General features: G+C 42.4%; 1 protein-coding gene across 4 annotated transcripts in view; it reads right to left on the reverse strand.

Annotated features, from left to right (window-relative positions):
- The window catches only part of PTPRE (protein tyrosine phosphatase receptor type E), a 100,918-nt gene that overhangs the window by 47,274 nt on the left and 29,448 nt on the right, over positions 1-24,196 (reverse strand). Inside the window, exon 1 of one of the 4 annotated variants that reach the window (XM_039378954.1) lies at positions 3,861-3,873. The exons of the other annotated variants lie outside the window; for them this stretch is intronic. The gene's annotated coding sequence lies outside the window, so the exon portion shown is untranslated. Of the gene's footprint in view, positions 1-3,860; positions 3,874-24,196 lie in introns of those variants that run through there. 4 annotated transcript variants of the gene reach the window in all.

A 24,196-nucleotide genomic window follows, 5' to 3' on the forward strand; every position in this document is an offset into this window, starting at 1 on the left:
ACAAGAAAGTTTCAGGACTTCCTTATAAAATCTTAGAGGAACAAAGCTTGAGGAAAAACACTTTGACTGATTTTTAACACCCGTTAATATCTTTTGTAATACCAAAAAACCACCTACACCCCACAGTAATTATGTTTGACTGAACATGGATGGAGAACCTTTAGAGCCAAAGCAAAAATCTGCATTTACATTTTCACAAGTCTCCAGCATACCCCTCTCCCAACAGGCCTGTGACTGAAGTCGCAAATTAGGGTCACCTTTCCCCATGCATTGTCAGCAGATCAATCTGTGCTGCCTTTCAAGCAGGGCTCATACATAAATTAAGCAGTCTGAGATTGATTTGCACAAGAAACCCTTGAGCAGTGGAGTGAAACACCAATAAAATCTTACAATTAACTTAAGAAGTTGCCTTTGGTTCCTTCCCAGTGGCTCCTCTGTTCCTCAGCTGCAGAAAATGTATCATCATACAGATGTTCCTTTGTAATAGATCTGGATGAATATTTAAAATTGCATTTTGAAAACAAAAACTAATTACATACAATGGAAAATACATACAGAATTTAAATACTGCATCGTGGCCACATTAAATGCTTGCGTTTCAGCAGCAAAGTGTTTCATTTTGGAGAAGAGAAGGGGAGGAAGGGAAAAACCAAAAGCAGAAGTGTGTGCCCTGTCTAGAGAGTCAGACAAGGCAGAAAAGGAGAACATGACATCTGGATTCATGAGAATTCACTCGTAACACGTAAGAGGTGTAATACAGGAAGGAAGGGAGCAGGGTTAGGGCTTAAAATTTTCAGCACAGCAGGTTGGAAACCTTACAAATGTATCCAAAGTCTAGTACAGCTTTGCAATGCAGAAATCCAAATCCAAACAACGACCCTGCAGTGAAAGGAATACTCAGGCTTCCAAGTCAAATGGTGCATTTAACTGTGCCTGGGGAGCTCTGACACTGCTTTCAGTGCCAATTTTAAGCTTGGCCATAACACATGGGACCAGCTCTTCCTTCTGCTCCTCTAACTCCACCATGACCTGAGCTCCCTCCACACCAGGTCCTTGGAGACTGGTGGCCCAGGACCCCAGAGGCAGGAAACAGCACTAGAAACGCCCTTCAGAGCACACCTGGTAAAGCAGCTGTTACCTGGGAGGAAAAGGTGAGCAGCCAAGTCTTGGGCATGTTTTTCAGGGTCAACTCCATCACTTGGCAGAACCTAATGACAGAAGTATTCAATCAAAGATGAAGATTGAAATGGAGGCCGATATTCAAGTTAATAGCAAAGGTTCTCTTTGGCTGGTGTGGAAGGTCAGCACGGTGGTGAGACAGGTCAGAAGCTACAGCCATAGAGCTGTTCAAATCTGCTGCTTCAGGTAACTCCTCCTCCCTGCTCAGGGTTCTGCACAGAGCCCTCCACTCTGCAGTTAAGGCAACTGATATGTACTCTGAGTAGAGAAAGTTCATGGTTTTAAGCTTAAGCTGCTTCCTATGTACAGCAATATATTTTTAGCAGTTGTATAATTGGAGGAACAGTGATGGTACCACTGTGTTTCAAGGTTTCTAATTCCTCTCATCACCTCTGCACCACATCTGCACGTGGCTGATACCCTCCTCCAGCAGGTCCACCAGGCACGGAGCTGCCAAGACTGAAAGGAAGAAAGTATCACTTCAATAATTCTAAAATATCGCCTCAAAACACAAGCATTGGTATTTCAAAGACACAAAATTAATCTCAAAGATTAATTCCCTGTGAGGGTGGGGAGGCTCTGGCACAGGTTACCCAGAGAAGCTGTGGCTGCCTCATCCCTGGAAGTGTCCAAGGCCAGGTTGGACAGGGCTTGGAGCAACCCAATCTGGTAGAAGACAACTTGATGATCTTAAAGGTCTTTTCCAATCTCATTTATTCAATGAGTCCATGTCCCTGCTCATTGCAGGGGGGTTGGACTAGATGACTTTAAAAGTTCCCTTCCAGCCCGAACTGTTCCACCTTTCTGTGAATCCTCCTCCTCCAGCACACACAGGCACAGCTCAGAGGCAATGCCAGAGGGGCTGGATCAGCTGCTCTGAAACACAAAGGATTTGATAGCACGAGGCTTTACACATTCTCATCCCTTTTGTCTTCTACCCCCAGCTCACTCCTACTGACGCCAACACACCCATACATCTCCCTGCCAACACACCAGGCAAAAACCAGCGGGGGGAGGAAGGAAAACTTACTTTTTTTCTGAAATCTGAACCAGTTTAATGATCAAACTCACAAGCACAGCCCAACCAATGGCTGAGCCAGTGAAACTGAGGTGCAAAGCAGGCACAGGCCAGGGGCTGCAGAGCAGCAGCACTGAAAACAGGTAAGACCCACCCTTTTCCCATAAATTACAGTGTATTTCAGTGTATTTTAAATTAAACATGCCAAATGTTTTGTTGTGTTATCCAATATGCTTTAAAATACTCTGGAATTAACTAACAGGCATAGAAAAGTCCATCTTTTCACCCTCTTAGCAACATCCCCTTGCAATGGGGCCAAGAAATAGGGAGCTGGAAGGAGGTGAAGCACTAAGAATAAAAATAATAGGGCAGATTTTGGTCTAGAAACACCCTGCACTGTTACATATCTTTTCCCTGTACCTTACTAAGGGATACAGACTCTCTTTAGTATAAGCTGCATGATAAAGACAATCAACTCTAAAAATAGTTTTATATCAAGCTCAGAAAGAAGGATAAGGGGTTTCACAAGTTTTTTTCTCCACACCACTACTGGCACAGTTAAACTGAAAAACTGAGCATCAAATTTAAAAAATGATGCTCACCTGGCATCTGTCCCAGCCTGCTCAGGACCAGTGTCACAGTGCAGGTGACACAGGCACTGCAGGTGGGTTTCACATCTCTTTGCTTACAAGGAGTGTTTCTTCACAGCCTCCTTGGCAGAGCTTGTGCAGCTCTGGCCCTTTCTGATGTCAGACAGACAGACAGGTACCTGTTCTTCCAGCTGAAATAATGCCTTACCAGACCTCATTCCCTGAGGCTCTCCCCTTTCTTTAAGCACAGAGTATTTCCTATAATCATGTTCAACCCTCCTCTCAACTCCTGTTATAACCCAAGCCCATGACCTGGCCAATCTGGACCCTCCTGTCAAGAGAAGGATGCACCATCCACACCCCAAGATGCCAGCCAGGCAATAGTGACCACCACCAAGCCACGGGCATTCCCCCAGAGCCAGGAATCCAAACCATCCCAGGAAAACACCTCTCTGTGGGGTTGTTCGGATATGGCTTCCTCACACTGAACCAGCTGTATCCACACACCGACAAGAGCAGGAACCAGAATCTTTCCAAACACAAGAGCAACACGATAAATGTCACTTTGGGGATTATTTTTAAAGCTGAAGCAACAGGAGCTCTTAATGTCCAAACTAAGCCCATCATCACGTGAGGCAAACACAGGACCACGCTCACTCCCTACATCCCAGGGGCTCTCAGGAAGCATCAGCTTCAAACCAGCACACACTAACGTTTACTTAGTGTTTACTTACTAAACTAAGGTTTACAGCAAAAATCCACAGTCTTTGGAGCCTTTTCCCCCCCTGCAGCTTCCACTTCAGTCATGTGTATTTTTATACATGTATAACACTCTGTCTCTCCAATTTTTTACAAAGAAGCACTAAAACTTCAACTACTAAAAGCTACTCCATAGTATTTATCCTTCACATAATCTCCCGGGAGCAGCAGCATTCCCAGCAAAAAGCCACCCATATCCAAGGTTAATGAAATCCAAGGCCTGCTCGTGCAGACCTGCCCCTTCCAAGCCCAGCCCTTCCCGTTGACCAGCCAGGCTGCACAGGAAATTAAATGAGTACAAAACAATTACAAACCCAACGAAGCAAGACGTGCCAGATGTTGAACTTCCACCCCAGACAATTCCATGGAACACCTGTTCCGTGCCTGGTGTCGGGTCGGAACAACGGCGCTCGGAAACGTGCGCCGGGATTCCAGGGGAACATCTGTTTTTCTAGGAGTTGCTTGCTGAGCTTTCATCCAAAGCCTGATATTCCAATTATTTATTGGAGTAGGCTGTTTCAGGGACAGAAGGCAGCTCTCTGCTCCTCCAGCACCGAGAACTGAAGCAACAGCATGGCCTGTGTTACGAATATATCGGAGCATCTGTCACCAGGGTTTGCTATTCCTCTTTTCCTCTGACATTCCCTAAGTTAGCTGATATATTTATTTCATAGAACTAAACTTATGATATTAACAGCACCGGCTTTAATTCTAAATACGGCTTTAGGACACAAAATGCATCTGATTTTCTCAGTCATTAAGGCCCAGGCCCTGCTAATAAGCCATTTATCTCAAAAAAAGATCATAACCAATGTGAATTTCTAAGTTTAGGAAAGTTCTTTACAGCCTGGAGCCTCAGGAAAAAAACAGAAACTGGATTTACTATTGAAATCAAATAGCAAGCTCTGGAGTTGTCAGAGATGTAAAATCTGAGCCTGCAGTGTGGTTGTACAGGCAGCTCTTGGAGCTGCATCAAATCCCAGGGATGTGGGCACTCCAGGCTGCCCACAGAAACTGCAGGCAGTGTCCTTGGGATGCTGAGAGCCTGCATCCCTGGAATTCCCATGCACACCCAGCTCCAGCATCTCTGCAAACAGTGCTGAAAGCTTTAACACGTGCCCTGGGCCTGCACTGAGCAAATCCAATCCCTCCTGAATGAACCATCTGCAGCTTTTCACGCATAACACAGGATTTTGAGGGTTCTTGGCAGGGGGGAGAAGATTTTTCTTTGCTCCAGTCTGAAAAAGAATTAGTATCATAAAAGAGGAACAACAGCAACAACAAAAAAATGGAACCCCAAGAGGAAAATGCTGACACAGGCTGGGCAAAGTTGAAAAATGACTTTGCTATCAAGGTCTGACACCCTGAGCTCTGCAGCAGCTGGGGGAGGATAAATTCAGCAGAACTCCCAAGTCTTCCCCAGAATACAGATTATTAGGGCAGTTCACCACTGAAACCACCTTTGTAGTGGTTTTCCCACCGTTTGATGGAAATTTTCCACTGGAATTTTCTGTTATTTCAGTTCAGATCAGCCTTGGACTGGGAAAATTCAAGAAAACCCAATAAAACAGTGTTGGGCTGAGCTGAGTCCTTGGAGCATCTTTCAAAGTCTAAAGCCTTATCAAGCTTTAAGCTTGTCCCTTCCATTTGAAGAAATGGAAAGATACTGAAGGAGAAAACCAAATTACTGTCATCTTTTTGGGGAGAAATCCTCCCTGAGACACATGTGATGCTCAGGTAGCTGCTCCCCCACCAAAAATCAGCCAAAAAAAAAGAAGGATTAAGGGGTAGGGCAGGAAGGCACAATTCAACTCTTGGAATTTCCATTTGAAACATCTGTACACCATTCAAAATTTACTATGGTGGCCACATTCTCTTAAAATAAATTTCAGTAAGGGGAGTTCAGAGAGTACTTTCCAAGTTCAGCTCGCTGGACACAACTCAGTCAACTAAGCCCATCTTAACAGGTGACCAACCTGGGCTGAACTCAAACATATTAATTAAATCCTTCTCCCATGTTTTATAATATATTTCAGTGCACTGGAATTCAACATGCTAAATGTTTTGTTGTGTTATCTAATATGCTTTAAAATACTCTGGAATTAACTAACAGGCATAGAAAAGTTCAGTTTTTCACCCTCTCAGCAACATCCCCTTGCAATGGGGCCAGGAAATAGGGAACTGGGGGGAGGTGAAGCACTAAGAAAATAAATAATAGGGAAGATTTTGGGGTCTAGAAACACCCTGCACTGTTATATATCATTTCCCTGTACTTTACTAAAGGTTACAGGCACTCTTTAGTATAAGTTGAACAATACAGACAATCAGCTGTAAAAATAGTTTTATATCAAGCTTAGAAAAAAGGATAAAGGTGTTTTTCTCCTCACCTCCTCTCAAGTTTTTCTCTACACCATTACTGGCACAGTTAAGTTTAAAAATTGAGCTGCAAATGTGAAAATGATGCTCAGTATCACCTGCAAAGTACATGACAGCTGAACCTCACTTCAGATAAATGATTCTGAAATCAAAGATACAGAGAGTTGGGGTCAAATCTACCAAAAAAGATGATGATCCCTGATGGCTGCACTGATAACAGACACAGAGCTGCATAAATTATCGACAGCTACACCACCAGAGATGTCCTTTCCAGATCTAACTTGCCTCCCATTCATCACCATGATGTCACTTTTACAGCCTTACAAATTGATGGATTCATGGTAGTTCCTTTAAGCAGTGACATTCATATTGCAAAGCCTGGCTCTTGATGAGTTGTAAAAAGTGATTTGTCACCCCTTCAAGTGAGAGCTGGAAAGATGGACTCTCTCCCAGAGCTCCCACCTCACCAATTCAGGTTTCCATGTGGGGCAATGGCTATAAACTGGCAGAGGGCATGGTTAGATGGGATATCGGGAAGGGATTCTTTATTCAAAGAGTGGTGAGGCCCTGGAACAGGTTGCCCAGAGAGACTGTGAATGTCACACACCTGGAAGTGCCCAAGGCCAGGTGGAACTGGATGGGCTTTATGGTCTCTTCCAACTCAAACCAACCATTCAATGATTCTCTGAGACGAAAACAAAAGTAAGAGCATCTCTCGTGCCCAGCTCTCTGCTCACTGTCCCATTTTGTATGCACAGCCCATGAGAAACCAGATTAAGCCTCAGTCTGGAGAAGCTCTGATCAAACAGTAAAAATTCACATGGGGGATAAAAAAAGCAAAATAAATATAAAACAACCCAATAAAATAACACACACCCAACAAGTCATTAATTATCTCCCTTTTTCTTGGTGTTTGGGCCACACTTTGGGACCACGTAACTGATCTATATAAAAATACAATCAATTATAATGGCAAAATGTCCAATATACAGAGTGAAAGTCTGACAAACGTGTTAAAAGACCATCAAAAGGAGAAGAAAAAAGACCTAAACACACAAAACTGAAAAAAATTACTCTGCCAGTGTTTCCTACTGCCCCACTGAGTTTCCTGGTGGTAATTCTTGATTCCCCTCCACTCCTCTCAGTCCAGATCCTTCCCTTCCTCAAGCCCCCCGTGCAAACCTTGTCCTGCTGCTGATCCACCTCCCCAGCTGTGCTCTCCAAGCCTCTGGCCCCCCAGAGCAGCAGTTTTCTCAAAAATAATCCTTCCAGTTTCACACATTTTTTGTTTTTTCTAAGATAGGAAACGGCTCAGAACAAAACTGAAGATTTCCAGTTGTATTTTTGTTTCGTTTACCACCAAGCCCACCCCTGCTCTGGCTGAGGAAGAGTTGTTAGATATTGGTCAGGAGCTGCTAAAACACTGCAGAACTGCCTTTTTTCTATTACATTTTCTACATATTTGTGCTTGTGTTTGATAGAGAGATATGACAGACATCCAGGTCTTTCCATGACTCCAAGGACTTCCTGAAGCTTGTTGAGCTCTCTGACAGCAGTGTGCCCAACAAAATCCCTTAATTTCCACATCCAGCCCCCTGCTGAGGAATCTCGTGTTGCACATCTACTCTTGGCAGAGGTACAGCCATTCTGGGCAAAGATCAGGTCAGGGAAAAAGTGAATTCATTTTCAGAATGAACACTGTGATGGTATTGCCATTATTCTGCCAGGTGTCACGAAAAGCAGGAGCACAGCAATGAAACACATCAGAACCACCTTTTACACCAAGGTACTGAGCATATTAAGGTATTATCAAAATAATAAATAATAACCTAAGCCTATTTTCCTAGTAATTCAAAAAAAGCTTGTGGAAACCAGTGCTTTTGCGCTACTGCTCTCGAGAAAGATAAGCAAGGCCTAACTGACCAATAAATATCACATTACAGCATTTTAACCATATTTTAAAAAGTGTTTTGAGGGGAAATAAGCACCAAAACTGCTCTGTTTCTGGTCTACGATGCCATAAGTAGCAGAAACCATAAGCTGGAGTAACCATAAGCAAGGAACTCAAGTTTGCTAGAAATTATGGGCTAGAAATTATGCCCCAGGGAGATGTTGTGGATGCCCCATCCCTGGAAGTGTCCACGGCCAGGCTGGACGGGGCTGGAGCAACCTGGGCTAGTGGAAGGTGTCCCTGCCCATGGCAGGAGGTTGGAATGGGATGAGTTCTAAGGTCCCTTCCAACCCAAACCAGTCTGTGCAGATCAAAGTGTGTAATGATATGCCTGCTCATCAGGAGCATCTGGACACTGAGTATCAAAGTGAAAATTGGAAAACTTAAACTCTGTTAATTAGAAAAAATATTTTCATTCTCAACTGTAATTCCAAATATACAGAAAACCTCAGAAAAATTCATTTGCCTTCTCTAATTAAATTGCCCCAATGCTGCTCACTTCAGGCAGGAAAAGGCTGAAGCATCAAAAAGCACACAGATAATTCTTCTTCCCTAACTTTTGTCTAATGTTGGATGGCTTCTAATCTTTCCTTGTGAACGAAAATATAAATTTCATTACTGCAACATTATTAAACTGGGGTTTTTTTCTCCATCTGAAAACCCAGTACCACCATCTGAGCATCCCAACTGTCAATGAGAACAGCCCCAGGCTCTGATCTGCAGGAACTTAATCAATTAGTAATTAATCAGAAACAAAGCTGAGTAGTAAAAAAACAAGCTACACAGTTGTTATAGCTGCAAAAATTAGGTTTGTGACTGCTGGTATCTGTGGGCAGCCCTTGCACGCACACAGAGCACAGCCCAAGCTCATGATTTCTTATGCAAGTCCACAGAAAGTTTTCCTTAAAAACATTATTTTTCCTTTTTCTCCTTGAAGTGACATGACAAAACTTCTCTCCCCAAATATACACCTCTTCTCCATACATCTGCAGGATGACAGGATGCCTTGTGACAGGCACAGTTGCTGCCTTACCCAGCTCCTTTACACTCAGATCACTCTTACACCAAAAAAAAGTTATTTTGCCTCCAAGATAAACCTCTCTCCATCCTTGATTTTTGGAAAATTCTTCACAGGCAGCACAATTTGCTGAAATTATTATTTAATTTGATTTTCATCCTCACAAATACTTGACTAACAACATCCTACAGCCATGCCCTGTATGGTAAATGATTCTTCAACTCAGGGAAGGACACGCCAGAATCTCCACAAGAAATCCACATTTTTTTGTGTTGTAGCTTTGCAGAAGAAACAAGGACTTTGCAAACACACCCATGATTACTCTGACCCCCCTTCCCAGCCTCTGCTACACCTCCCTGATCACCAGTTCTTCTCCAAAACACAAGCAGCAGGCTCAGGGCTCTCTGGGGACAGGCAGATTACGGGGGGAGCTGAGAGCAGGGAGAGGGACTGACAGGAAGCAGCAAGTGAGTTCAAGTGGAAGAAAACTAAAATACACACCAGAGAGTACATTTGCAGCCACTTCAGTGCATTAGAGATGCCACTTACAAATGTGAGAACATCAGAAAACAAAAAGAAAAGTCACTGTTCATGGTGTGTAAAAAATTATTGACAGGATTGCCTGAGTAAAGTAAAATGATTCTGCATGTGGGCTTTCTGAGTATTAAGGAAATTTGAACTGTTACAGCCAGAAAAATTACGGAGATATTAATTAAAAATTAACAAAAAGCATGATATTCAGTCCAACACAGCGCACTTTAGATCTGCTCTGTACCTTCATGCTGAGTTCACATTAAAATATACAAACGACCAAACCAATGACAAACACAGAATAAAGCAAGAAAAATCCATGCAAATTTATTGGGTCCTGTAACCTTAAATATCTCCAAACCTCCTACTGATTTAGAGGACTAAAAACCTCACTTTAATGGAAGAGTTCTCAGATAAACATGTATTTAGGTCAATGACTTCCCCGCCTTCTCCAAAAACTGTTCCACTTACCCAAAATACAGGAATCTCTCTGCAGTGGAGCTGTTTGTCTTTGGAGAATATGTATCATTAGATCAGGCAGCCAAGGGCACATTATTTATTTAGTTCTGAGGGCTTTGCTAAATAATTACATCAAGATTTTTCTTTCTTCAATGCCATCTAAATGTAAGTAGCAACCTTCAAGCCACAAATACGTTTGCTGGTCAACTGGAAATTTGAAAGCCTGAAGGGAAATAGAATTATAGAGTGGTTGGATTGGAAGGGACATTAAGGACCATCTGATTCCACCCCCTGCCATGGGCAGGGACACCTCCCACTAGCCCAGGTTGCTCCAAGCCCCATCCAACCTGGCCTTGGACACTTCCAGGGATGGGGCAGCCACATCTCCTTGGGGCAACCTGTGCCAGGGCCTCACCACCCTCACAGGGAAGAATTCCTTCCCAATATCTCACCTAAATTCCCCCTCTTCCAGTTTGAACCCATTCCCCCTTGTCCTATCACTACAACTGATGATCAAAGTCCCTCCCTGGCTTCCCTGTAGGCCCCTTCAGGTACTGGATGGTGCTGTGAGGTCTCCACACAACCTTCTCTTCTCCTGGCTGAATTTAATAATCTATTTACTCACTGCTCGTTAAAACAACACATTTATGCCATAAGTGTTGTGCTGTAGATCTGATTAGGCACCAGGGATCTCACAGCTATGGAAGTCCCACCATACACAGCCTTAGCAAGGACAGGTGATCTTCTCATAAATCTGTGAGATGACTGCACCACCCTCACCAGGCTGATATGGTCTGGATAATCAGAAAAGAGCTTCATCTATTTTTAGGCCTGTTTCCAAAATTTACACATCCATAAAGGACAAAATTGCGCCAAAGAGTGCAAATTATCTGAAATGCATCAATCTATTGACAAGAAAGCCAGGAAGAGACATCATGAGCATTGACAGTAAAGCCAAACTTTAGAACTTACAGACATTTATGACGCTCATAGAATTATAAAACTACATATACATAGTTTTATATATTTATATATAGAATACATAAATATTTATTTATATACGTTTATATATAGACGAGTGAGCTTTTCTTGCCGCAAAGAAGAGGATTATAAATTCAATATCACCACTGTAGTTAGAAAATAAACTGTTTCTGCTGCAGTTATAATTCTGGGAGTGCCATAAATATCCGTAAGTTCTATAGTTTTTTTATAAAAGACAACATTATATCCACCTTTGTGTGACAGCCATCCTACAGCACCTGCCGTTCAGCCCAAGACACATCAGAAACACAAAAGGGATGCAGAAGCTTGACTGAGAGATGTAGAAGCTTCCCCTGCACAACCAGAGACCTTGCAGGTCATCACCACCCACCTTCCCACAAGGTTTTACTTCCAGCTCAAATGTAGAAGCATCACACACCACGTTGCAGGTTTTAAATATCACTGAAAACCCACTGATTTATTCAAAAGGAGCAAAGTCATTAAGGCACTATGAATATTTGCATACACACAGCTAAACTTAAATGCCAAGCATTTTTACAAGAGCTTCTGTTAAAAAACTAGGTTTAAAACACTAATGTAGGACAAATATGGATCATGTTAGTTAGTTAGCTGCAGCAAAGGGCATCTTTCCCAAGTCAGGTCCCAAAGCAGATTTGAATATGCAGTGGCATTCCTGCAGGCAGGATTCCTCCCAGGAGCAGGATTTAGCACATCCCCACTGAGCTTCACCAGGTTCCTGCTGGTCCAGGTGCCTCTGGTAGTACCAGTCACCCTTCCAGTTGGGTGCTGTTGGCAAACTGGGCCCTGCTCCATCAGAATCCCACAGAATTTTAGAGGGGTAGGAGAACAGCATCTAAAACTACAAATTACTTCCACTGCTGCCCACACACTCAGGAGTCATATTCACCAGCTCAGAAACTCGAGGAGAGGGAGCTTTTCTTGCCCCAAAGAAGAGGAGAGGATTATAAATTAAATATCACCACTATATTTAGAAAATAAACTCTTTCCGCTGCAGTTATAATTCTGGGAGTGTCATAACATTTTGAGTTTCCTTGGAAATATTATCTGCAGGAAAAAAACCCACATTTAAACATGGCACATTCTCACTTATGTTCTTCAATACAGTTGTAAATGTAACTTAAAACCCCTTCCTGGGAAAATGTGGCGTAAGGATTTGGTGTCAGTCACTGTTCTTGCCCCGGGCTGTACCAACCCTGCATCCCTGACACTCCATCCACACATTTCCTAACTCCCACCTTTTACTATTCCAAGTCCCAATAAACTCAGGGGATTTTTTTTTTTGGTTGGTTTATTTGCATTATGAAATAAAAAAAAATACGTTTTTCTCATCAGAGATCAGCAGAATGAAGGTTGGAAGATGCTGAATGGCCTCCTCTGATGTGAGCAGTTCACATTTGACCTTCTGTTTTCCTTCCTGGATATTTACATCCTGTTGGCTCAGAAAACTGAATAACAGCACAATGCACACACAGACCTGCTAAAGTGAAGCTTAGAACCTTCTCCTAAAAACGTGTCCATGGTACTTGATTCTAACAGTTTTTTAGTGATAAATCACTAATTTTCAGTTTATCTCTCTTGGCATTTGATCTCATTAAATAGATTATTCCAAGCAAAATTTATCACCTCAGTAATTCTAAGATATCACCTCAAAAGGCAAGGATTAGTATTTCAAAGACACAACATTAATCCTAAAGAATTCTTCCCTGTGAGGGTGGTGAGGCACAAGTTACTCAGAGAAGCTGTGGCTGCCCCATCCCTGGAAGTGTCCAAGACCAGGCAGGACGGGGCTTGGAGCAACCTGGGCTAGTGGAAGGTGTCCCTGCCCATGGCCGGGAGTGGAACTGGATGGGCTTTAGGGTCCCTTCCCACCCAAAACATTCTGGGATTCTATGAAATCACAGACTCTGAAATGTAACAGCTGTAAAATCCAGAGCACTGGTGCTTTGAACCACAAAGGGCTTGACTCAACATCACCATAACCCTTGAAAAAGGAGAACATTCCCATATCATTTCTAAAATGCACAGATGGATATGAAAGTGCAGTTTTATGGCTCATTTCTTCATCAAAATGAAAACTACTTAGAAAACAGTGAGTTTTCATATATAAATAACTGCCAAAGAATACTATTGTGATGCAGGAACACTCGTTGCTAAGACATTTTTAGAATTTTTATTTGTCTCTATAATCTTTAATTCCTTTTAATTAACAGCAAGTATACTGTTTATCTGAAAGTAAACCAATTTTCATTTGGTAATAAAGCAGCATAATATGTACAAGAAAAGCAAGGGACCAAAGAGAAATGGGGAAGAGGAAGGGATTACATTTTAAATGAGGACAAAAACTCTGATCTAGGCAATCTGTTGCTTTCCAAGGAAAGTGAATGTATCTATCAGCACTTGTAGGAAACACTTCAATATTCATTTGCATTGCAGAATAGCTCTGCAGCACACACTGAACTCTAGAGGGTAAATATCCTGTGATAAAACTATCTGCATTGTGACCACATATAAATTACCTCATTATATTATTTTAATTGAGAAGAACTTCAGGAAAATGGCAGCTGGGCAGAAATTTTGAATGGATCTGCTGAAACGCTTTAGAAATACCCAAAAATAGGGATTCCCTATATTCAATATGCCAATCAACTTTGAGGAAAGAACGTATCCCATTAGGAAAGCAGCCTAATGCTTGTGGCAATGGAAACACTAAGCCTGTAATACTTTTCCCTTCTTGTTAAGCACAGGATTACAATCCCTTCCCATCACTGTGTTTTTCTAACCACTTAAGCTAATACAGCCAATACATATTTATTGAAATTCTCCACGCAAACCCAGCAAAGCCCTTGGAAATTTAAGCCAAAAGCATTAAAATTATCTTTAAGTATTCTTTGGGGCTGTTCTAGACATGTCTTTCATAATCTCATCACTAATGTGATAATCACAGAGTAATTCTGAGGGCTCAACTGCAAACTCACAGAGCACTCTCAGAAATGTTCAAGAACAGCTGAAAATGTTCTGGTTTGATGTTGACCTGGGCACAGTTCTTTGGAAAAAATATCTCTTCAAACACTGTTCATACTTGTACAGTGTCCTTGGAGACCTTCTCGTTCAAATGCAGTTCAACCTCAGGTTACAGGAAATATTACATGACTTTCTATTAGAAGTGTGGCCAGGGATTCTTCTCCATCTTTTAGTGACAGGGAACTACACTGCACTGCAAATAGGAATGCTGGGCAGGGCTCTGATTAAAAAATAAAACAGTTTTTTTCCATAGAATCATGGAATCGTTAAGATTGGAAAAGCCTTCTAAGATGATCGAGTCCAACCATTCCCCCAGGACTGGTTTAATATCATAGCAGCAATGATAACTTTGAAAAGAATAACTTTAAATGATCAAAATTATGTGTATTCAATATTCATTTTACCTACACATTCATAAAAACCCCTAAAACATTCCACTTTCTTAGGAAGGAAATGGAGCCGATGGATCCCACTGTCAACTTATTGCCATATATAAACAAACAGAGGACAACCACCACAGGCTTCAAAAGTTAATAATGAGAGGGAAGGGGTAGAGGTCAGGTCTTTATTGCCAATTCCAAGTTCTCCACCTCAGAAAAGGCAAATTTAATGAAATATATTTAATTTAAATATATTTCTTGAAAACAGGATAATGTTAAGATCGCACTTAGGAAATAAAGTTAAAATATTTGTCTGAGTAATGATTGCTCCTTACCTTCTTGAATTCACAATAAACCTTGGAAAAAACTCTTCTTATACACTACAGTGGAAGCAGAACTTCCTAAATTATGCAGAGGGCTAAAAATATTTCAGCGAGTTCCCTCAAAGTCTAATGTTTCTGTGAGAAAAGCAGTTTTCCCACAGACAAATTCACAGCATCCACATTTATAATTTATAACCAGTTCATATTTACTTCTAAATACCACAGTGTGAAACACCACACCTTCAAAATTGGGTATAAAGGTACTTGGGGAAGGGTAAAAATCATAGAAAAGTTCAGGTTGGAAGAGACCTTAAAGCTCATCTCATTCCACCCCCTGCCATGGGCAGGGACATCTTCCACTAGCCCAGGTTGCTCCAAGCCCCTCCAGTCTTGCCTTGGGCACTTCCAGGGATGGAAAAATCCTGTATCTTAGATCTGAAGTCTGGTGCTTCAATACTTTGGAAAATTTCACTGGGCAGCTTTGAGGGCCTTTAAGGACCTAAAAAGACATGGATGTGGGCTCTGAAATCAACACACACGAGTGGTTTGCGTAGAGCCAGAAGATAAACACAAAACTCCAACCATCCAGTCTGGCAGCACTAGCATTGGGAACCCCCACACCAACATTATGAACTAGAATAAAATCAACTTTTATCTGTTAAAACACCTAAGCCTTCATTTAAAACACAGAGAAATCCAAGCACTTCCCATGTATCACTCCAGCCTCTGATGCCTTCTCCAGTTCCTCTGAGAGGCTGCAGACTCTCATCTACTCTCCCGTCTTTCTTTCTCCCCTCTCTCACCAACCCAGATGAACAGTGAAAATACAGCAGCCAGAATGGAAAGATCCCTAATCTCCACCTGAACCCCTGTTTGGGAAAGAGCTGTCACTAACTGGGATTAAAGGAGGAAGAAAAGGAAGGAGGTCGTCAAGGTTAGGAAGTGCCAATGAAGGAATAACCACCCTGATGGCAGCACAGGATTCACCCTTCTTCTAAAACAAAAATTAAAATAACATAAAACAAACAACAAAATAAAATAAAACAAAATCTTCATCCAGCATCCCAAGGAAACTTGATTTCCAATTAGGAATTTTAGTACGTCCTTGAAGTTTTCCATCTCACATTTGTGGGTTTGGCTAAGCAGAAGTTCTGTAAAATATGTGTTATTAAAATGCCATATGCAATATCATATGGTATTTTCTTACATAGTGCAGTTTTGTAGCTCAAGAGGACAAGAAATGGTAATTCCATGCAAAATAAGCCATGACTCAACAGCACCTTGCTTTTGCAATTATAGAATTCCTCATTTTTATTTACATGTTTCTGAGCTCTGTTAAATAGTTTTAAAAACTTTCTGGTTAAAAAAATTTAAGAAGGCAAAAAAAAAAAAGAAAAAGCCATTTCAGAGATTTGTGTATAAAGAAGTTAAGAGAACTGATACCTTGAGGACTAGCAAAGGAGCCCAATATTACAAATAGGGATATCACATCCAGAAAATTACTGGATGCCCAGATACTTCCTCCAATGTTGTAAAATAAAAAAAAAAAAACAACTAGACCTTAAACTTCACTCACAAAATCACAGAGTTCTGATTTCTCATTGCATGGGGGCTGCACACAAACCTGAGGACTGCAACAGCCTTTTTTTAATCTTGCATTTAATAGCTTTATAAATTTAATTAATGCAGCATTTCTTCTCTGTTTTTTGGCTTAATCCCATTTACTTTTCTTGAAGCTTGCAAGTCCCTTCACCTGAGCATCACATCTCCACTGCCCTTTGGTTTTGTTGCAGAGAAACTTTGAAGCGGGGCTGCAATCGCACGCGAATAATAATTCTTGGCTGCAACAAAATTTGCTCTCTCTCTTTTCCTAGAATGGCCCTTATTTGTGCTGGTTGCCATAGTGATGTTGCAGCAGAGCTGCTCCGGGTTTCTGTGGCTTCCCACCTGGTCATGGTGCAAACTGGGAGAGGAGCCCTTGGTACAGGTCCCTCCCCAGAGCATCCGTGTCCTGCTGGGGCAGACAGGGCTGAGCTGCAACCAGTGTCAGGAGCTGATACATTAAATTGCAAGCAGAAATCTCTGTCCCTTCCTCACTAATTGGAGCTTTCTCTCCCATAGCTCCTAGTAGAGTCCAAGTAGGAACATTTCCCTAAACCTCTAGAGGTGGAATTCATCCCCATCCACTTCTTATCCTCTTGTTTCCCACCAAGACAAGGTTTGCGATGCTCCTGTTGCTCTGCACAACTTGGACACACTAAAAAAAAATCTACTTGAGAACATTCTGCATTTATGCCAGCAAAGTTCCTGCTGAATAGGAACAAGAGATGCATTTTTTCCCATTATTCATATTAATTTAACTTCCAGTCAGACTTACTTTCAGCAGACCCAAAGCAACACAATTTCTCCTTTCAGACAAGTTCAGGCTTTAGATGACTCCATTACTAAGAGGGGTAACAGGGAACAACAGACTTCAACTCATCAATTGAGGCAGATAAAGGTACAAAATCTCATCACCTACAGTGCTTTAGTCTGAAAAAAGAGGATAGGATAGGACAGGATAGGATAGGGTCAGATCCCTGGTCTGTGTAAATGTACACATACATTTCCACCCCCTATTTACACATTATTCGACTTTCAGACTAGAAAATCCAAAATGAAAATACAACCAAAACCAGTTTACATCCTAGAGCTCTTTTCAATAAAAAATACATTCTTAAATTAAGGAAAGTCAGAGTAAGTGTTAACTTAACACTTCCTGATGCCAAAGTTAAAATAATTGTGTGCCAAGACATGCTTACAAATTTAAAAGTCAAAAAGAACCCCACAGACAAACTGAAAAGTCCCCAACAAGCTGTGGGTTTTGTTTTGTTCTCTTCCTTTCATAATCATGGGAAATCATATGATCCCAATGGAGTCAGGAGGATCAGGGCAGTGACCACCCCCCAGTGCTGGGCACTGCTGAGGGACCTCCAATCCTGGGGACAGTTCTGGGCCCCTCAGACAGGAGAGACATTGAGGGGCTGGAGCGTGTCCAGGGAAGGGAACGGAGCTGGGGAAGGGTCTGGAGCACCAGGATGGCTGAGGGAGCTGGAGGGTCTCAGCCTGGAGAAAAGGAGGCTCAGGGGGGACCTTCTCACTCTCTGCAACTCCCTGACAGGAGGGGGGAGCCAGAGGAGGTCGGGTTCTGCTGCCAGGGAACAAGGGATAGGATGAGTGGAAATGGCCTCGAGTTGTGCCAGCGGAGGTTTAGACTGGGTATTAGAAAAAAATTTCTTCATGGAAAGGGTTGTTAAGCATTGGAAGTGGCTGCCCAGGGAGGTGGTGCAGTCCCCATTCCTAGAGCTGTTCTAAAGAACGAGCGGACGTGGCACTTTGCAATATGGTTTAGTGGGCATGGTGGGATTTGGCTGAAGGTTGGACTTGATGATCTTGGAGGTCTTTCCCAACCTTAACAATTCTATGATTCTATTTCAAAATCACATGTTCTTAATGAACTGGTTTGTGTGTGCAGTTCCTTGCAGCAACGTGTCAGTTGTACCCACGTGCCCCAGAACAACAAAGCCTGTTTAACGCACTGCCCTTCGAATACAAAGGGGGTTGGAGAGATTGAAAACAAAAATTAACAACGAAAGCTGCCTCCTTCCCTTGTACTGATCACATTTCAAAGAAAAGAGGTCACATCAATTCAGCTGAAGCTGGTTTAAAGTGTGTATTTAGGTTATCCTGCACATCAGCACTGTCAGTACGACGAGCAGACGCCTGGCTGGATGTAAACCCCCCCTTGTCTTGCTGAGCAAAGTGATTCCTGCACCTTAGAAAGATCATTAAACATCGTGCTCAGCAAGCCAGGTAACACAGCAGTGATCAAAATAATTAAATAATAAGTTATAAACTTAATATATAAGTATATACACTAAAAATTTTGGGGTATAATGAATATTATTAGGAAAATATTTAAGAAGCTAAAGGAAAATGAATCCCCAGCATTGAAACAAGAATTCCGTCACTGAGTCTGCCCACAGACAAAGCTCTCAGGGCTGCTACACCCCCCCCAAATATCCAGAGCCCACAAGAGCCAGTTGGTTTGGAACATGAAGGTTTTCATCTGCAAGCCAAGCTGACAGCAAACATATGCTCAAGTGCTGCCGATGCTGACAGCGAATTTTGTAATAATAAATATTAAATAACTACGTATATTCAAGAAATATAATTGAATAATATTATTGGAATAATTTTACCAAATAATATTTAACAATATATTATGAAATAATACTGAATAAATAATAAATATGTTGCTTTTTTTAATTTCAGTTGTGCACAGACTGGGTTACAGTAAGTGCCCACATCAGTGAACATCACACGGATCTCTCAGCTGCTTGTCTGAAGGAGACAAACACTGTTACAACATTATCATCATGAATAACCACCTGAGAGGTTGATATTCCCTCATTTACAATACCAAGTTCTTTTCTGAGCCCACAGACTAAGAGCAAATGAAAATGAAAGGTTCTGCTTCCTCCAGACCGACCTCGTTTACACCATTTCAACACTCCTGGTACATTTTCTGTGTGTGACATTTCCCTTTTCATCCCAACTTTGCCCATCAGCTGTAAACTTTGCTTTAGCCCTTGCACTGCAGTTGAATATACTCAATTATTGCTGGAGCCTGACATGGGAAACACGAGTAGCTGTTCCTCCCCTTTCCTCACCCCATTCCACTGAGGGTTCAGCTGTGATTGTTGTTTGCTCCCCCTCATTTCTGTTACAGTCAGTACAGGTTTACAAACCAGTACAGCACCTTAAACCAGTCTGAAAAATTTTACATGGAGAAAAAGAGCAAATTTTTCTAAAAATGGCAAATATTATGTTATTGTGGATGAGCCATAGTATAATACAGGCCTTCAGCCAGGGAGAGTTTCAGCCCCAATAAACTGACTCCACCAGAGCCCAAGTTTCTGAGACTTTTCTGCTTTCACAGTGACCTGTAGATTTAAGGAGCTACAAAAAGCTGTGGCACAAAAGTTATCTTTGGATGTCTTCTGATGAAGACTGATCACAGTCTTCTGAGTTCACTCCAGAAGTTCACTCAGACCACCATGGATTTACTGCTGATAACAGGATAAAAGTGAGTACAGGCCAACAACTGAGGGAAAAGGAACAAGTTCAACCCAACCTTCCCTCACGTCCATGGATGTTCTCAGCAACCTCTTCCCACCTTTGGATACTTCCCTGTACACTCACATCATCACCACCATCTCCAGGAAAGCCCAAGAATGAGCAAAGTGTCTTTCCAGCAAGAAAAGAAGAGTTTTACCACCTTTCTATACATTTTCACCATATACTTTCCCCTCATAATCCAAATGCTTCATTTAGGGCATTTAAGAGATACCAAGAACCACACATGGAGACTCATAAATCAGGCAGTTCTTGGATGTGACACTTGGCCTCATCCAGCCAAGTTTTTGAAGTAATTTTAAAGCAATTCCACTGTCAAATTGCCAAGAATGGTTGAGTCTGCTTAGACTTTTGGTGACTGTCCAATGCACTACAAACCCAAGGAAATGGCCAACAGATGGAGGCACATCTCCAGGTGTGTTACAGAACGTTTTGCCCAATCACAGACTGGTTTGGAAGGGACCTTAAAGACCAGCCAGTTCCAACCTGCTGCCAATGTTGCACTTCAGACAGAAGAAAATTTAATTGGAGAAAATATTCAGCTGCTTATCACGAGTAATGGTTTCTTATTTCAACTGAGAAACTCAGGCCTGCTTAACACCTATCCAGTAGTCCTCAAGAAGTTGACACCTTGAGAAAGAAACATTACAGTTTTGTGATTGGAATAGACATTCACCACAAGAATTCTGAGAGCCCAAAACGCTGTGTTTTCCCTCTATGCAAAAAAAAGAAGTGAAAAAAAAGTCTGTCTCCTCAGAATGGCGTGACCCTGCTGGAGAAAAGGGTTGCTGTGTTTTCCCACCAGTGCCTGGAACAGACAAAAGTGGAAGCTGATGACTAAAGGAACAACTAAAAATATCCAAAGTAGTCTGGATCTGGAGAGTTGTGTGCCCTCACTGCAATTAGCAAATAGCATATTCAGTTTCACTGACATTAATGAGAGCAAAGCAAGTTCATTTACACCTCAATTAACTTCAAGAAACGCTTGTTTTCCGCAATTAATGACACTTCCTCCTTCCTTTTGCTATAATTTCTCTTTTTGTGCAGTAAATCACTGCCTCACTGCTTCAAACACGGTTTGGAGGGAGTGGGTGGGTGAAAGAATAGAGAAAAATGCACTTCCAGCACATGTAAACAAGACTGGGAGAAGGAAACACTTGCACGGCATGGGAGCAGATGGATGTCAGCAGGTTTCTGGGATACCACTGGAATTGTCTGTATTTAAGGAAAACCAGGAAGACCCACTGAAGGAAAAGACCAGCACAGAAAATAGGGCAACTCTGGTACCTCCGGAACCTTTCCAGGACCAAACCTATGCTGAATCAGAGGTTTAAAGTCAGTTTTCAACTCAAATTGGAAGAGAAATCACAGCCTGTCCAAGAATTCCTCACAGCAGCAGCAGCAGGTGAGGCCAAAAGGCCCCAGTTTGCCATTGCTTGTCATGAACAAAGTCCTTGTAGGCCCTTCTCAACTTCTGTTCTCGAAGGAGACAAGAAATAGGTTGGTAGAAATTAGAAAATGGCAATGTAACATTTAATCAGCAAATAATTTCAAGAATTGAATTTAAAGCAATAAAGAAAGGTTGAAGCACCACTCAGAGGGAAGGAAGAGGATCTGGATATATGGCACCTGGGAAAATAGGATGGGAAATAAATCAAAGGATGATGAGATTTCTTCCCCAAACCACAAGGAAGGAAAATCATGGAATCACAGAATATGCAAAGTTGGATGGGACCCACAAGGATCATCAAGTCCAACCCTTAGCCCTGCACAGGACCATTCCCAAGAGTCACACCATGTGCCCCAGAGGATCATCCAAACGCTCCTTGAGCTCTGTCAGCCTTGGTGCTGTGCCCACTGCCCTGGGGAGCCTGTTCAGTGCCCAACCACCCTCTGGGGAAGAACCTTTTCCTGAGATCCAACCTAAACCTGCCCTGACACAACTCCAGCTGTTCCCTGGGTCCTGTCCCTGGTCCCCACAGAGCAGAGATCAGTCCCTGCCCCTCCTCTGCCCCTCCCAAGAAAGTTTTCAGTGCAATGACATCTTCCCTCAGATACTGAGGAAGGCAAACCTGCCTGGATCCCATGGGAGCAGCATGTTGGGATGAGACACATCTGCTCCTAATACACAATCCCAGAACGGTTCCCACAATGCCCCCCTAGATGGGGCAGCACAGCATCTCTGAGCAACTTGTGCCAGGGCCTCACCACCTCACCATCTCCTTTCCCTTTTGCTCAGACACTGACAGCACTAATTAACAGGCAGCATCACTCAGGAGCAGCAGTTTGGCAAGAGGCAGTGGCTGATGGAAAACCCAGCTATTGATTTTCCTATGGGCTGCTGTCATCGCTCCTGTTGCCTACAAATAAACAACCCAAGGAATGTTTGCTTTCCAATGACAGCTGGTGTCAGCATCAGTATGCATTTGCTGTCATACCTTCTGCAGAATAAACTGATATTTTACTATTTAATGTGTTTCAAAATCATCACTGGAATTCCTGATGGCATTGGTGTGTAAAATGTTCATGTATCTTAAATCCCTGGCAAAGCACTGAACATCCACAGCCAGTTCGCACTCAAATCCTTAAAAATTCTTATCAAGACATGGCACTAAAAAGAATTGCTACTCTTGAACATATTTACTAAGGAACAGAAGAAAAACTGTATGTGAATAACAGCACAGTAATCACAGCAATAATACAGAAACGTCCTCTTGGGAAATATTTAGCACAAGTGAGTTTTGAGAGCTGATCAGGGTATTTACAGCTCACAAAAACATCATTTTGAATTTCTAAAGGATTTTTGTTATTATTTATTTCTCTTCCTTATTCTGCAAGTTGGATTTCTGCATAAAGGAATGCTTTTCTTTGAGGACAGGACTAAAAAAAAATGGCAGAGTGTTTTCCCACCAGCCCCTGACAGCTGTGTCTGACACCATGGGTAGAAAATAGAGGACAGTCCCACTTGGAACCTCCTTGGAGTCAAACACAAAGCTGTAGATTTGACCATCACATTTAGAGATGCTGAAATTCCATCCAAAAATATTTTTGGGTGGAAAATACCCCTTGGTCAAGTGTGGCTTGTTACCATGGGAATAGCTCTTTGGACTGAGCTGTATCCTGGACCTAAGATCAAAGAGAATTATATTTCTATTTTGGAAGTATGTTAGCTTAAAAATCAAACACAAACCCAGCATTTGTGCAGGACACAGAGTTCCAAATCTGCAGGCTTTATTTTCACAAATAAACCAGCAGAGGAGCAGAGCCCACACCGTGGCACAGTCTGGCAGGAACACGTCCTGCCCTTGCTCCGTTGGTGCCAAGCACCAGCAGCATCCACTGCAATCACGGGCTCGGAAAGCTCCTGTTGTAAAACCAGTTGTTTTCTGAAACAGCACATTTTTGGGTTTGTTTTTAATTAGAAAGGAGGCTTTTTTCTCCCCCAGTGTCTACTATGGCATCCTCTGAAAGCTGGCGAGGGCTCTGCATCTGCCCGAGCCATCTGTTGGTGCCACTGGGAACCTGCTGGTGGCCCCGACTCACGTGGAGGATCCACAAACACACTCTGGCCAGGCCCTGACATCATGTTTAGGTCACTTATTCCATGTTAAGCATTGAGGATAAAATACAAGCAGGGGGGTGTTTGGGGGGGAAGAAGCAAGGATGGGTGAAAAGCACATCTCACACTCCAGGAGGAGCATGAGCCAAGGCACCACGAGGTTCCTGGCAATGACTCTGTTCCCTGCCAAGGGATTATGGGGACACTGAGGTGTCCCAAGGTCCCAGACAAAACACGTACTGTGGTTGCTAATCCAGACCTAACACTTGCCCAGTGCTTGGCTGCTCTAAGGCTTTTACCAGGGAATATTATACAGATAATAAATTCCTCCCTGTGAGGGTGGTGAGGCCCTGGCACAGGTTGCTCAGAGAAGCTGTGGCTGCCCCTGGATCCCTGGAAGTGTCCAAGGCCAGGTTGGACAGGGCTTGGAGCTAGTGGAAGGTGTCCCTGCCCATGGCTGGGGTTGGAATGAGATGAGCTTTAAGGTCCCTTCCAACCAAAACCACACAGAAAGACCTTGAAATTACTTAAATGACACTTTTAGCCTCAGAGGATATGAAACTAAACAAGTCAACCTGACTTCCTTTTAATAACCCTTTCAGATGAAACAGGTTTAAAACAGCATCACCAAAATCTCCAGCACTGTAATTTACAAACACACACGTACTAATATTGTCACTTCTTCAGTTTGTTTTGCATTTTCATCTTAAATTTGGAGTAATTGGTTCCCACACTGTAACAAATCAATTTCTCTAAAAGAAGGAAACTTTCAAAGCAGTGAATATTTAAACTACCTTAGTAGTTCTCTGTGGTTCCTGGTCCAGTGAATGT

This window comes from Pipra filicauda, unplaced genomic scaffold, assembly GCF_003945595.2.
Source record: "Pipra filicauda isolate LSUMZ 115617 unplaced genomic scaffold, ASM394559v2 scaffold150_size2825430_pilon, whole genome shotgun sequence".
NCBI lineage: Eukaryota > Metazoa > Chordata > Aves > Passeriformes > Pipridae > Pipra > Pipra filicauda.